Below are 16,207 nucleotides of genomic sequence, written 5' to 3' on the forward strand. Positions count from 1 at the left end.
AAAGTCTCTGTCTTTTAATGTTTAGTATTTATCTTGTTTTGTTAGCAATGTTTAACTATTTTTCAATTAGTTTAATACAATTTTAATGTGCAATGATGTCTTGTCTGGCTCCCAGTGTCACCACAAAGTATGGCTTTGCTTTGTGGTATGTATAGTACATATGGAGTACATATGTGTAGTATAGGTACAGTACGTATGTTTGGAAGCTACTATGTGCAGTATGATAAGACCATACAAAAAACCAACAAGGTAAGAAGAATTCAAACAAGGTTTTGCAAATCCCGTTTTCTACAGAGGAGCAACATTTTAAAGTCTTTTATTGGCTGGGACTTCTAGATTGTGATTTTATAAATTACACCCATTACTTAATAAAAGCTCATCTGATAATAGTGATCCTTTTCCTAACCAAACACAGTAAATGAGTTCCTAATCCAGTTTAACTCAATGAGTTATTTTTCCCGATTTGAGCCAAATGCACACGAAGAAACCACAAGCTGTGTGCACGTCGAGCGTACCGCATGGACTCAGCGTGCAGAGGCTACGAAAAGGTTAATTCTTCTCAATATGCACTGGCTGTTTCTCTGTGAGATGGCCACTATACCTTCATATTTACTACGCTTCACATATATAGCCTTCACTTACCTGCAAAACAAAACAAACAAGGCTCGTGTCTCAGCAATAGGATTATGCACGTGCTCAGGAAACATGTTATCTCAGATCTGTAGAACCCACACCCTGAGTCCGCCTTCCCTATAGCTCTCTGTTTCAGGCCCCCGTTCCCTACTCTTTCTACCCCAGCATCTCACCTCCAATTTTGATCAATTTACCTGAATATGAAGGTGGCATGAGCACATGGCTTCTGTAAGGATGCTTTTGCCAGGACTGGTATGTTTAAAGTGGGTTATCCGTGTGGCTTTTAATGTTTTTAATATTTCTCACACTGTCCTACAAATACAGGTGTTTTTCTATAAATGTGTATACGAGGTTTAGCATCAGACCCAGATTAATTGGTTTTACTGAAATTTTTATGTATGAGTTAAATTCGGACATTGCAAAAGTATTTGCAGATGCAGCCTCTGATTCTGGTTAGACTAAAGAATTTGGTGCAGGGGGACGTCCAGAACTGTCTCTACTCTTGCTAACCAGTTCAACTATTTCTTCCACTTCCAACACAACAAAATAGTGTTATCCGTCAGAATATACGTACATAACTAACGGCAATCACTCGTTAATTACTCTATGTGATCTTCGTATTGATCAAGAATTAGTACACATTGCACAAAAATGGCATGAAAAGCATAGCTTTTTTCATAGGTTATCCATTGTTAAGCACTGTGATGACATTTTAGGTCTGAAAAGTTACTGTTTGATTCAGCTGTTCTTAAAAAACGACACTTATTAGACTAGACCTGTTAATTTATGGAAAGCTGGGGAACAGCATATCCATTTACTGCTTGCGAGAGCTTATCTCTACCTTCTTGATTTCCTCTCTCCTTATGCTGCTATTAGGACTTGCAAAATCTATGAAACCTGTAGGTCATATTGAAATTTCAATTATATTACAAAATCAAGAGTAACTGCGTGTCAATGGGAATATTTTTTTCCAGATTGCTGAGTACAAAGAAAGGCTGATTATTTTTAAATTCATTTTTTTTTAAAGCTTTTTGCAGCAAGGAAAGAATTATTTATGATCTGGTTTGATCAACATCTGCTATGATTTGCTATAACCAACTGCTCGTTGTTCCTGTGGTTTTGGCAAATGTAGATCTACCCATGTCTGAAAATGAAGATGATTGCCTCTGTTCTGTCAGCTCTGGCACTTATTAAGACTATGGAGGCAGTTAGGTTCATTTGGTTGAGAAACTGTGCTTTTTAAGACAGAAGAGCTTGTATTTGATCTGAAGCCAAAGATTCTTCATGGGAACTTGGGAGTGTTGAGTGTTGGCTCCTTTAATAAAATGCAGAGGATACAAGGTGTGACCTCGTATCCCTCCTTGCAGGTTTATTAGATGTTACTGAAGAAACTGAAGCAAGAGAATGACTGGCCCAAAGAGACTGAATACAAGTTTCTTTTGCACAGCCTGAAAACACATAGGCAAGGCGCAGTGGTCCCAGCATTTTATATTTACTTCAAGTAACTCCTTCTGTCAAGTCAGTTGCCTCCGGGGAAGGAAGAACATCACTGGTATCGATTACTGGTACATCTTCTTCAAAACATCTTTCAGTACCGTTAAGATCACTCCTCTTTTTCCTTTGAAGGATTTCAAGAGTGCTTCAGGGAATGGGGAGCTCATGGGATGTGGCTAAGGAGAGTCACAACTTCCAAGGTGCCTGGAGCTTTGAAAAGAAAAGAAAGGATTTAGTTAAACTTCTATCTGTTGCATTTCATACATGAAAGTCGAGAAGGAACCTGGCTTCAAGGAGGTAGGTGGATGACAACTGTTGGTGATTCACTCACCAGGGGGTAACACAACGTGCTTCCCACAAACCTAGTACCAAAATTTTATAGTGGTAAGTAAAATAAATGCCTAATTTCCAATGCCTGAAAATTACAGTGCTGTTAGACAAAGCTGATCAGGTATTTGGATAGAATTAAGGAAAGGAAACCACCTGAGTGTATGCAGTCGAAAGTTTCCATTAAACTTTGGACTAGACTTCTTGCCTGTACAATTAGTTTAGAAATCCAATATCCTACTACATAAGTGCAACTCAACAACAACAAAATTGATTTAATAATGGCTATACTCCGTGAGGACACAAATGATATGTACAAATCTTTTTAATTAAAATATCCCATAAAGTGCTAACAGCCCATTTTTAGATTCCGTGACCAAAGAAAAAAGAAAAGGTTCTGACTGATAAAAACAGCAGAGGCAATTTGATTGGTAGGAAGATACTCAGGAAATAGTTCTCTAAGGAAAGCGATTAGAAAAATGTTTTCTGCTAAAATGTATTTTGTGTCCTAAGCGAGCTCAAAGTACAGCTGTCAGGGTGCTTCTGAGAGAATGTAGAAGTTGATACACAGCTGATGTCCAGAGGGTTCAGGTAGGAAGCAGATACCTGGATGGGCAGACGGCCACATCCTCCACCCAGTGCAGAGCCTTTGCAGCTCTCCGTGAAGGAGGAATGTGATCTATGAGTTTAGGCCACCACAGTCCCCTTTGGATCCAGCACTAGCCTTGAGGTTCTCTGATGGTGAAGGAACACTGGAACAGGAATGCAGGTCATAGACAAAGACATGAAATTATTACATCAGGAATAAGAAAAATATTTTTAAAAAATATCTAAGCAGTATGGTCATCTTGCTATTCTCCAGTTACTGAAAGGTGAGGGTGGGGAGCTTGGGCAAGGCACTTGGTGATTGACTCAAACGCAGTCAAGCTCAGAGAAAAGCTGGCAGAAATTACAGCTCCAGCAGTGTCTCTAAATGCTCCAACATTACTGTGAAGAAAAGGAAAGGGAATATATGCACGGACAGATGATTTTGTTTCAATATTGCAGAAGAGTTGCTTTAATAAAATGGGGAGATACTTCCAAAATCTTGACATAGAGCAGAACAAGCCTGAAGAAATGCATTGGTTTCTCCCAGCAGCGGCACCTGTCAGCCTATTCCCGACAAATACAATAATGTGTAGGATCCATTCTTGAGAAGGTTTTCACCACCATTAGGAGAGAGGTAAGAGAGAAGAGTGTTGTGAGGAGACAAGCATAGAGACATTTTCTTGTAATATCTTACTCTATTCAGAGCTTTTCTCTAAAATGAAGTGGTGTAGTGTGTACCACGAAAACTGGTAACCTTAGAGACAGATGTAGCCAATGCTTGATTCAATCAACTTTCAACTAAAGCAGGAGAGCCAGAACATTCAGTTATTTTCACAAAAGAATGCTTAATTACATAGTTTCTTATGGATTTTTAGTCCTGTGTTGAAGTTTAATTTATATCCTACATTTTACATAGTCATTACAAGATAGGAATTGTTAAATATAGTACCACATTTGAAATAAGCAGTTACACTGAAATCTTTTGTTTTGCAAAACAGTGCAAATTGTACATTTAAAGCTATTGACACCATCAAGTTAACTGTTACTGCTTTTGCGTTGTAGTAGACACTACATTTGTTGGGCTGATGGGTTGACATGTTTTTTTAATTGGAATGGAAATAGTACTGAACTTAGACTGAGGAGCTTATCTGTTTGTGTAAGAATTGCTTGTGGAAATACAGTGAATCTGAATACCAGTGAAATATTTGAAGGAGGTTTTATAGAACATCATACGAACAATATACATTACCCTGGGAAACCGAGGACCACAAACGAAGGAGCAAGTACGATCATTTGGCAGTGTAATCAGAATGAAGCAAGACAAAAGAAAAGGCAGTGTGGAAAATTGATTTAGGCAGAACTCTCAGGTTTAAAGGGAGCACTGTGAGAGAGTATTAAATTTTGTAGTTTTGCTTTATCCTACGTTTTGGGGTTCAAGAACTTGTTTCTGAGGTGGGGCTGGAAGCAAGGTTGTCATCAGATTTTTCCAACAAGGACCCGAGTGACTATCAGTGCATTTTCTTCACTAAAAAAATCAAAGCCCGGAGTGTAAGATAAGAGCTTAGCAATAACAAACTGGAAGAGCAGGAGATTGAGCTAATTGCAACGAGCAGCACAGTGCTTCATGAAGAGGCCTCACCACAGTGGGAAAACAGACCAAGGTGCTATTTACCCCGAGTGAAGAAATTTAAATGTGGTTCATAAACAGCATTAGGATGAGACTCTTCTCTGTCTTAATATGAGGTAATGAGAATAGGATGAGAAGCTTTAATTCCTTTGGTATGCTAATGAGTATTCATTAATTATAGCAGAGACGAAACTTGTGAGGCTGAGCACCAAACGTGTCCGGTGCTGTGTAGATGCAGAACACAACATCTGACAAGATGACTATGTCAGAGTCTTCTCTTAATGGTTGACTGGCTTTCCTGTGCCACTAGAGGAGAAGGAGTTAAAGAGCACCCGTGGTGGGGGGACCAGCAGCCCAAAGGCCTCCTTGGGAAAGCGGGGAGAGAAAGGGAGCTGCATGGTTGAAAGGAGAGCCTCCTCCTCTGCTTGCCCTCCTTGGGGAACAGGGAATCTTTCAAGGGAAGGGTTTGGGGTGATATTTGGGGTTGGAGGAAGGTGGTTCTCGGATCTCCTCTTGTGTCCCTGTGGGGCTGTTCTGGAGAGGGTGGGTGGTGAAATCGTGCTCTTCAGAGGGAGAAAGGACAGAGTGGAGTTTCCTGAAGTGGGCCTGGGGATGTGCTCATGACCCTGAAGTGTTTGGGAAGTAGGTGGTGGTGGTGCCTGACTGTGGGAGAGGGAAAACCCTCCAGTCCTTCACTCACTCTGTGCTCAGCCGGGAAAGAGACATTGGTGGAAACCACGCAGGACGAGCACTTCTCCGCCCTGGGTTGTGAACCAGAAGGTGGCAGAGCCCTGTGAGGGAGGTACTGCTTATTTAACCATGGATCAGTTATGATTTTTTCCTCATTCTTAATACTATTTTATGTTTTCAATAATTAGGTTTTTTCTCTGAGTCTTAAGGTGCATCACAACTTTACATATATCCAACTAGTTTTACATTTTAACTGGATCAGTGCTTGTGAAAGCAAGTAGTAGCAATTTAAAATGCAATAGGTGGGGTTGGGAAACTCTGCAAATGCACTGCACAGAAATCTGTGTGAAGCAGAAGAAAAGGATGTCTGCTACCCACTACAGGAACAAATGGGCTGATTGGAAGGAGGACGCTTAGAAATTTCTGACAAAGAAAATTTTGAGTCTTCATTTTATTCCAAACAAGGCAAATCTGAAGGAGGGAATAAATAAATAAACTCAGGAAACCTTCAGGTCTGATTTAAATAACATTTTAAATACCAAAAAAGGGTGTTAAAATGAAAATGTTCCTGAAAAAACAAAAGGGGGGGTTATGGGTTGTTTCCACTGCCCAACTCCCAGCACTTGTTTTAAAACAGGAAGAGACCAGCAATCTTCCGTCAAGCTGGTCTATGACACATCCAACCTGCTATTCTTTGGCAAAGTATCAAAGAAATGCTTTAGTGAGAAGAGGAGCACAGTCCTTAAATGCAAGCTGTCGTGGATGGACTGAGCAATAGTGAATTCTCAGTAAGGGACCTTCGTGTGGAGTATCTGAAAAGTTCAAAACCTCAAAAACCCTACTTGGAGGGTGGCAAAAGAGAACTACAGCTGAACTGAGCCACCCCTGAACAGAAGACTTCCCCCTCCTCCCTTTTAAAAACAAAACAAAGCTTTGATTGCGTTAGTTGACAACTAACTCTCTGTTCAAACCTACGGACTTAAATTGTGAATCAGGATTGCTGATGGAAATTACTTCTAGGTCGTTACTATTCTACAGTTAACTCTTAATGTTATTATGTCCATCAAAAGTGGGTAATGGGCAGAGGCGGTGGATATTTTCGCTCTTGCTATCTCACATGGATGCATTGCAGCCTTGGATGCCACCCCCTGCGTGTTGCTGGTTGCAGCCACAACTGGTAACACATGCAGTGCTGGAGACCACACTAAAGATTTGCCAGTTCTTAGATTTTCCCTCTGTAGAACCACTATTTAAAAACATTCTGGGGCTGGTGGTGGGAGGGGGTATGGCAGGGAAGGTCTGTGCCATGGTCTTCTGTTGAGGTGAGCAGATCACTTAAATGCTGGATGAAGCCCCTCCTTTCTCCTCGAGAAAAGCTGCTACCAGGCAGACAAGGATATGCTGCAATAGGCAGTTCAATAATTTATACAAGCAGGTTTTGAAATATAGTGATGGCAAGGCAGAAAAATGTGCAGTGCATCTTTTACACGTGATCCTTAAGGCAGCAGAGCTGTCAGAGCTAAACGTGTGTTATGTAAAAACAGCTTCCATGCTTAAATGGCATGCGGTGCTTTGACGAGAAACGTTGCTGTGGGTAAGTCCCATAAATATGGTATATTTGAGAAATATTTCAGGTTTGTAAATGTTAACTTTTCTGTTAAGGATTGGTTTCCTATCACATTCAAAGTCTGTGTATGTACTGTTATAGCTAGACTCTCCATCTTCCCAAAGAAACCTTACCGCTGCTGCGCTCCGAGTCTCGTTTACGCGCAAGGAGGAAACGCCTCCTGTACAAAGACCAATATCTTATTGTTCGTGTATCAGTAACACATACCTCCTCCTGATCACAACGCTTCTCAAGCACTGGGGACTGTGGTATCTTCACCTGGGTGCAACCAGAGCTAGAGCAAATCTTGTCGGCAGGGACAACATCGTAGGGGGGGAAGAGGTGGTGTGATTTTGGCGGGGGTGTGGGGCTGGGTTGGCTGGTGGAGCAGGGAGCTGAGGGCAGATCGGGCTCTCACCTCTCCCGCCTCTGCCCCTTCCCTTCCTCGGGCTGTGGCGGCACCCCCTCCGGTGTCCCGGCTGCTGCAAGTCAAACACCTCTGCCCCTTCCCCACCCGCTCCAAACACAGTTTTTTGCTCTCTGGAGAGGTGTGTGCAGTGCCTGTCTCTCCTGCGGCGTTGTTGGGTCCGCTCCCGCGGCAGACCCTCTGCCGGGACGTTCAAAGGCTCAGCAGAGCCTGGGGCTGCATAACGCCCAGGGCTTATGCCATGCCCTTGCCTGCCATGAGCTTGTGGGATGCCTTTAAGCGGGATGAATCCCTGTTGTGTTCTCTCCTTCCGTAGGCACAGAGACTTGAGCTATGCCTGCGGATTAGTCGCTATAAGTAATGCCTTCCTGCCTACATAACACTTATCTTCCCTGCCACAGCTCATTGCATTTTTCCTTAATTGAATTCGTAAGCCTTCTAGGGTGGTTTGCACACAAACACCAGGTGTTGCTGGGTCTCGCTTTGAATTGGGCCGAATGTGTCGCTTAGGTGCGTATTAATAGTTAATGTAAATCTGCAGTAGCCCTATGGGGTAACGACGCCCAATGTGCCTGTGCAAAGGGTGGCAAATACTCCTGCGCATGTTCCGGTTATCCACTGTTGGATATGATACAAATCCCTTAGCTCTTACTCATTTATTTATTTTCAGTGCCTTCAGAGAATGTGAATTGTAAATTCATTATTGAAGGACTGTAAAATTGCAAATCCCCCATGAGCTGGGCTGTTCACCTGCAAGCAGCGCTGCTGCCTATGCCCTGCAAGAGGAGCCCTTTCCAGCTGAAGTGGTGCAAAGTAAAGAGTCCTCAGATCCTGTGGGTAAGGACCTGTCTTTGTCAGCTGCTTGATACTGGAGAGGATGAACCACTCCTCATGCGCTTTGGTTCTGCCAAGGTGATGGATTAAGGGTACCTGCCATATCTAGCCCCTTCAGTCCATGAAAGATGGAAAACAAAAAGCAAAACCAGCCTCTTCTGGGAACTCAATTTTGGATTATGGTTTTGATGAAAAAAAAAAAAGTAAAAATAAATTGAGTGATAAGCATCTACTTTTTGATGAAACAGTATCTTTCATACTTTAATCCATCCGCAAAGCTAACTTTGACTGTCAATTGGCATTTTTCAGCATACCACTCCTGGTTCCTCTGTAACTGTCATAGCGTGCGTGCAGCACCCCGGGAAGGTAAGAGAGCATATCTCAGAAATACTGATATACAAACTGCATTATAAAATATGGCTAGCAATCTATTTGAAAGATTTAAGAGCACTTTTCTGGAGTCCTAGCTGAAGCTTGTAATTTCTACAGATAAATATTGATGTTGTTGCCGTAGAAGCCTTCAGTTCTTCATCAACTCCTGTTTTGCGTTTCGCTCAGTGGCAGACTTTGGGGTGGGGGGGAAATACATGAGTATATGTTTCCTGAGAGCCAGGGAACACTGTGTAACACACACTTGTGACTTGTCACCCCTCCAACACTGGTTTCAGCTTCCATTAGTTGAATTTTTTCTTGAACTAACTGTTGAACCCAAGCGAGCTGTATCATTAACTTGCACTTCATCCAGGTACGGCAGCAGGAGTCTGGAGCAACAAACATTCTGTTTGGAGAGGAAGAAAAACAATTTGATGCCTGTTGAGATATCTTGGTATATATCCATACAAACATATAAAAACATCTCGGTACTAATTCAAGATATCTACTTATTCTGAATATTAGTTTGAGAGGGGATGTCTGGAAGGAGCGGAAACATGTTTTCAGTTCTTTTTTCCTTCTTTATATCACTGGTAGAGGCTGCTTATTATGGATGCTGTACGGCATTTGTGTTTTGTCCCAATTAACCTGCCACCTTCTCTAAACGAAGCTTGTACAAATGTTGCTGTGTATGACCACCAAATGTCACTGCAGCTCAACATACTTAACAGAGAGTTGGCTGGTTTATGTTTTCTTTATTAGAGCATTACATTGATTATTTATGCATTGATTATTAGAGCAAGGTCATCAATTTAATGCTGTAATAAACTTGGTATTGAGTATAGTTTAAGACATATCAAAGTATAATAATATGCATATGCCTGGACATTTATGAATTGCAGGAACGTGAACGAGACAGAGAGCAAAAACTGAAAGCTATTTGTGACATTTAATGACCATATTAACAACCCTAATAGTAAATGACAAGGTAATTAAGGTGGAAAAAATATCCCAACAAAAGTGGTTTAAGCAATTACAATAATGTCATGAAAGTAAAAGAACACATCCAACTTGAGGAGGGGGCATCTTGGATTGTCCTAGTAAATGGATTATTCAGATTATCAATGTCTCATTTAAGTATCTCTAGCTGTATAATGTAATATATGAACTGGCACCTATGACTGTTTTAAGAGATGCAGAGAATTATAAACTCCACTGGCTGTGTATCTACAGGTGATGCAGGGACCACAGATACAGAGTAGATTAACATGGATGATAAAAAAAAAAAAAAAGGAATGAGGTTTTATACGGTTGCTGCTCTGTTGGAAATCTGTGCTGGACCCAGATTACTGGTGTATCTAAATCCAAACCTAAGGGGTTTGTGTATAGAGAGGAAGGTTATACTTGATGTAATAGTGTATTTATAAGAACTATCAGTTTGCAGTTCAAAAGGTTGGATGGTCTTGTAGCAAAGTTGATTGATAAGGAGCCGGAGATACGGAGAGCTAGTTCTGCTACTGCGTTGTGGTGTCTTTAGATAAGAAATGGAGAAGCTCCCATGTCGCACTGTCTGCTGTATCTGCATGTGCTTTCTCTGTGTCTTGATTGTCTTGTTAATTCTGGGCATCATGTATCCCTGTGATGTATGTAGAAGTACATGATAGAACATGCTCAGGTACCAGGGGCAGGAGGGTAAAACAACGGCAGTGAAACTGGAAAGATACATTTTCTTTTTGAAGTAATACATCTCCTCTGGTGAAAAAGGGCAAAAATCTGGAAAGTGAAGCTTGTGGATGGTGACTCTGACAACATCAGCACTTTTCATGCTTCAGAGCATGAGACACATTTGTGTTCAGTTCTGCGCACTGGTAATCACTGTTTGCAAAGGAAGGAGAAGTGATAAGATCTGCCCTGTACTTGCTTCCAAGGGACCGAGCCCCAAAATACACAGTTGTAGAAAGGATTTCTTTCAGGCTTCCAGCCATGATATTTCTGCCTGGAATGGAGAAATTCTGTGGTTGCACTGAGTTGAGCTGAAATGTTGGTACTAAAATAGGATTTGAGGACTGAAGGTAAGTGATGCAACAGATTTTGGATAGGCTACAATGCCTTGACTATCAGAAGGAAGGATTCCAAACCCTGTGCTCACACCTGAATGAAAAAGCCAAGGGGCCAGACCAATAACCCAGCTGTGCCAGCTGTTTTCAGCTTCTATTGTCCAGCTTTCAAATGACAAGCTGTTGAAAGGCTACGAGAAAAGCAGCAGGTCAACTGAAGTCAAAGGCAGTGTTTAGTGCTGTAGGGATTCTAAAGTGCAGCAGGGTGCCCAAGACATCTTGATTTCTTCATTTAAAGCTAAGTCAGGGGACCTGAAGGCAACAAAAATCTCAGCTAAGTAGGTGGGGAGCAAGTCTGCAAGCCAAAGGGCCTTCTCTTAAAATTTTTTGTTATTTACCTACACCCCCAAAAAAAGGTTCCCCAAGGAACCAGAAGGACTTGGTTCCTATGTCAGTCAAAACTTGCAGCTCAGAGGCTTATTTCTGTAGTAACATTCATACCACGGGGCTCATTCAGAGCTTACATCCTGCCCTTGGCCCCCTTAAGTTCACTGGTTGTTCTTGGGCAGGTCCTGTGATAGTCTTCTCTGTGCCAAGATGAAAATGCTACCTCAGCCCTCGGGAAACAGCCTTGTGGTAGGGACCCAAGATCCCATAGTTTCCTGCACTCTTCACAAACGTCCTGTTTATCCAAACCACTCCGGTTCCTCTGCTCCTTGGATTCCTCTGTGAAAATGTGCATAATATTCCTGTCTTGTCTTCTTTTTTGTCACATGCAGTTTTGTTTTGCAGCTCTGGCGCAAGATTACCTCTTGCTAAATAGCTGAAAAAATACTTAGGAGTTGTTTATCCCACGCACCTCCCTGACTCTCCCCTTTCTCAGTTTTCTTTCTGTATTTTAATTATTCTGTTATTTGACGTTTGCGTTTTTCCTTAACATGTATCCTCCTCCTCTTCAGAAAGACAGAAGCGAAACTGTTATCTTTATGGTTGAAAGCATTTTGATGAAGTTTTTCAAAAGAACATGGCTAAAACAAACTTCTAACTCTCTGCAGGTGATGCAATAGCACTTTATTGAACATCTCAAAATGCCTACAACATGGAACTAAAATTCTGCTGGAAATCATAAACAGTAAACCCCCTACTTTTATGATGAAGTACAGAGCCCAAAGAAAAATGTCCAGAGAATTGGCCTGTTCTGTTCCTCCTCCCTCCCTGCACACATACATTCCTTTTCTCCTTCAAATCCAGAGAGGGCTCTGATATGAGCTCCTCAGCCTGTTACAATCCAAGAAATATATAACACAAAGTCTTTTGATGGATAATTCAGGAAAGAGATAATCTGGCAACTTAATTTGTTTCTGTAGCAATTAGTTAAAAAAAATGCAAAAAAAAACATTAGGGCTAAATTTTTCTCAATATAATTGTGCTGAAAACACCTTCAAGCGAAAGATTATCCCACCTAACTGATTGTCTTGACATCTTTGCAGTTGGTTTTCTGCATGTTAGTAATAGCTGGGTTTCCTTTCCAGGTCTTTCATTGACCACAACACTTAAATTTAGAGCAGCTGATGGAAGGAGGATGGGAATTGTCCCCTCGCTCCCTCTCTGTTACCCCTACTTCGCCCTGTGCCTGTGCTTTCTGCCATGACGGTTGGCCTTGCTGCACCCCACCGTCAGCCCTGCAGCCGAGAGCTCTGTGGTGGTGTTTAGCACGCACAAATCCTGCGGTGCCTGAGGTAGGGGGCTTTCTAAGAAGACCTGCAACAGTGCCAGTAGTTCTCAAAGGGCTTTTTTCAAAGCCCCATGAAGTCAGCAGGTACCTTTCAGTTGCCTTCAATGCGTTTGGTTCAGACCTGTCCTGCTCTCTCGTCCTCATGTCTCTGCTCTAGTCTGGTGCAGATCGTACCTGACAACACAGAAGGAACCACATTGGTCTTATTATGAATTATTGAGCAAATACTACAGAGTTATTTTATTTCCTTTGAGAGGAGAAAATGACCTACTATATTTACAAAGGTACTTTTCCCAGCATCTGAATGTGCTGGAGGAGAGGTTCAGGATTTTAGTGAGGCCAGTGCAAACTCTGACGGGGATTTTGGGCATTGATGGACACAATATTGTTCTCTCGGTGCAGATACTTCATGTGAGACAATGACTTCTTACGTGGCTTATTCTCTCCTGGAGCTGGCGAGATCTCTTTTGCTGGATGCTGTGCACACGCTGTTTCTGCCAGAATGAAAATAGAGAGCGTGGGAATCCAAGTCTCGCGCACCCATTTGTAAATAACCTCTCTAAAGAGGAATGATAAAGGTTACTGGGGTTCATGCCAATACGGAGGAGATTTTTCTGACTTGTGTTAACAGTCTCTCTAATCTGTTTCTCGCCATAGTGAAGCACAGCTCTTCCAGCCTGAAAGACTGAACTGCTGTATCCAGTGGAATGGCCAAGATAGCTTAGCTTGGAAAAACAGAGTATACATCATAAATTTCCAAATGTATCACAGATTTACTTTTGTTGTTTTACATTATAACACAGTAAGAAAAGCACCTAACTGCTAGGACTTCTGGGACTTCATGCCCACATGTAAAGCAGAGGAATAGGTACACAGTGCTGTGAAAAAGCACAAAGGAAGGAGTGATTTATTTACCTTAAATGCTTAACAACTCTAACGTATTGGCATATTACCTATTTATGCTGTACCAACAGAGTTTTTGTGGGGACAAGGGCAAAAGGATTAAGCAAAATAAATTGACTGGATTATACATATGGTTAAATAATTATTTGTATTGATTCTTAGAGCATTTATGTTCAGAAGTGCAGAAGTACATTACCACTGTTGATTGCACTCTGTTTTATCAGAAGGTGGGAAAAAAAGGCAGGAGAAACTCATCACTACGGTGCCACCCCCAGCAGAGCATCTCCTTCTGGGTGCCTGGTGAGACTGGGGTATGGGCTGGAAGCTAAACACATTGATGTGGGTTTCTCCTGACTGATGGCCGTCCTCACTGATGACAAAGTTGAGTGCTGTGTGGAATAGTAAATGTTCATCAGGAGATGAGAAAGAAGAAAAAAACGGTACCATGGTAATTAAGTGGCCCAGAGAAAACTGTTTCCAGACGAAATATCCTTTTCCTTCAGTGGCTGCAGCATTTCATCCCATGTCTGTTGTGGTTGTTGTCTGTTTCATTCCTTTTTGTTTTAACATCTTGTTTTGAAATTTTGTCTTAGACTCTCTAGAACAGAAAAATAACTGCTTAACTTTCCTCCCTCCTGCTGTTCTCCACGTTTCCCCCCCTGTTTACTAATGAGGAGTCAGGTCCTTTACATTTCCCTGTGCTGTCCTGATGGGGTAGGTAGAACATGGCTAACTCACAGTGCTGGCTTCTCTCTAACTGCTTTGGTTTTCCATCTCCATCCTCCCCAACCTCTTCTTTTTTTTTTTTTTTATTTTTTTTTTATTTTGGCAAGTTACTGTACTTGCCAGCTCTCATGGGTGGGAGCTGACCAGGAAGAATTATAAGGATTTCAAACGCCTAAATGCTGTGGGAACCTGCTCCTGCACTCCTCTCATTACCCATGGACAGAAATGACTTCTAGTTGGTATCTCCAATGCTGAATGACATCCATTTTGCAGGCTACCTGTGGCAGCACCAATGCAACGTAAGTGGAGATTTTGGCTCCCTTCTGCTATTCTAATCAGTAACTAATTTTAAACAGTCTCCATGGAACCAAAATATCCTACCTCCTGGCAGTGTTAGGGCTGCTGGCACCTACCTGGCGGGGAAGGGCACACGGGATCCAGAGGTGAAGCATCTCTGAGCGGGATGTCTCCTTCTCTGTAGTGCACTGGAAGCATGGCCATCATTGTGCATCAAGCTCCCAATTTGAAAAATGGACATCGAGTCTGGTCTTGAGTTGGTCTAGAAAAGGAAAAATTGTTGCTGATCTGGCAGAGAAATTATCAGGGAGTTGATCAGTTTGGTCTTGGTTATGTGAAGTACTTTTTATGTTCTGTGCAGGTGAAGGCTTTAGCCAGTGTTTCTAAGGACACTTCTTCAGAATGAATACAAAAAAAGTCCTCCAGATTCATTGCAATAAACTGGTGTTTCATCTCCAGACTCTTGAAAACCCCTTTCCTTGGTATTTATATGGACAATTCTCCCCATGTAACAGATTGAAACACTATCTCTTCAAGAGATCGAAGGTCTCTGACACCAGTAATCAGTGGTATAAAAAATGAAGTATGGTTTTCAAGACCCGTTCATCCTTATACTTCTCTCAGTGACATCCCTGCTGTCTCTTTAGGAAACATCTCCTGATGAACACATTTTTTTCTCCTGCTGTTGACAGCTCTGTTTCCTGCCAAAAATGTATTTTCAGGAAACAAACTTGTATAATATTTTGAGCTCTTTATCCTGATGAAAACTAATGAGACACGCTAATGCTCCCTCATTTGTATTTGATGGGCATTCAAAACTTGTAGCCTCCTGCTGTATTAATTTACAGTCTCCCCCAGCAATCGATACCATGAGCCAAATTCCCTGGGAATTATGTCCACTTTGTACTGTGCTGCTACTATAATCTTGTCCTAAAGCCTGCTTAACTTTGGTGGATCAACGGCGTTGATTTGCCTGAGCCACGGGGGCTCAAGGTAAGCTACCTCTCTACTCATGACATGGGTCGATCAAGGAAAGCAAAATAACTGGAATACTCGTGGGGTTGCATTAATTTTCAGCTGTGCTGGGAGCACCTGCGGGGCTCTGTGTCCTGCTGCTTTGGAGAGATGTCCTCAGAGAGGAGGCAGAGGGAGGGCAGTAACAGGATTTGTTGTGTCTGTAGTGGCTTTGAATAGAGATCCTTGAAGACACTCTAGTTTACATGTTAATCTAGAATTGTCCTACCGTTTCCATGGCTTAGGCTTGTACTCACAGGACCACAGGTACCTACGTGAGTGAGGTCTTTTGTACAACGGGGATGTGTAAATACAGGTGCAGTAAAAAGAATATAAAATGACAAGTCAGTCTTATTTTTTTTTAATAAAAAAAGTCACAGAGGCCCTTGGGGGCAAATTCAACCACTCTGAATAATCCATTTATCAGATTTTGATATCTCATTCACTCTGCATCTACTGTGCACATAGCACAGTATATGTTATACACAGGTTTTTGTGTCTCACTGTTGAGGGCTTGACAGAAAGGGGGATAACAGACTCGTTCCTATGAAAACTGCTAACAGATCCTAGGGACTCCCTCTTTTCAAAGTCTCATTTGGTGTTTTGCGTGGATGTGAATTAGCACTATAACCAGCAAAAAGAGGGTGTCACGTGCACAGTCCAACGTCTTCTACACATGCTGTCCTCCCTTCTGAAACAGTCCCTTCTGGACTGGACTGCAGGGTGCAATTGCTCCACTTCTACCTGCAGGTCAGTTTACGGAATTAATCCTGAGAAGACAGCCTGTTATTACTGGGTAAGTAAAAAGGCTAATCAGGCGTTATGCACAGTTATGCTGATTGATGAAGGGACACAAATCTTGTTACTTGCAGTCAAT

This window comes from Charadrius vociferus, unplaced genomic scaffold (assembly GCF_000708025.1).
Source record: "Charadrius vociferus isolate BGI_N301 unplaced genomic scaffold, ASM70802v2 scaffold385, whole genome shotgun sequence".
NCBI classification, from domain to species: domain Eukaryota; kingdom Metazoa; phylum Chordata; class Aves; order Charadriiformes; family Charadriidae; genus Charadrius; species Charadrius vociferus.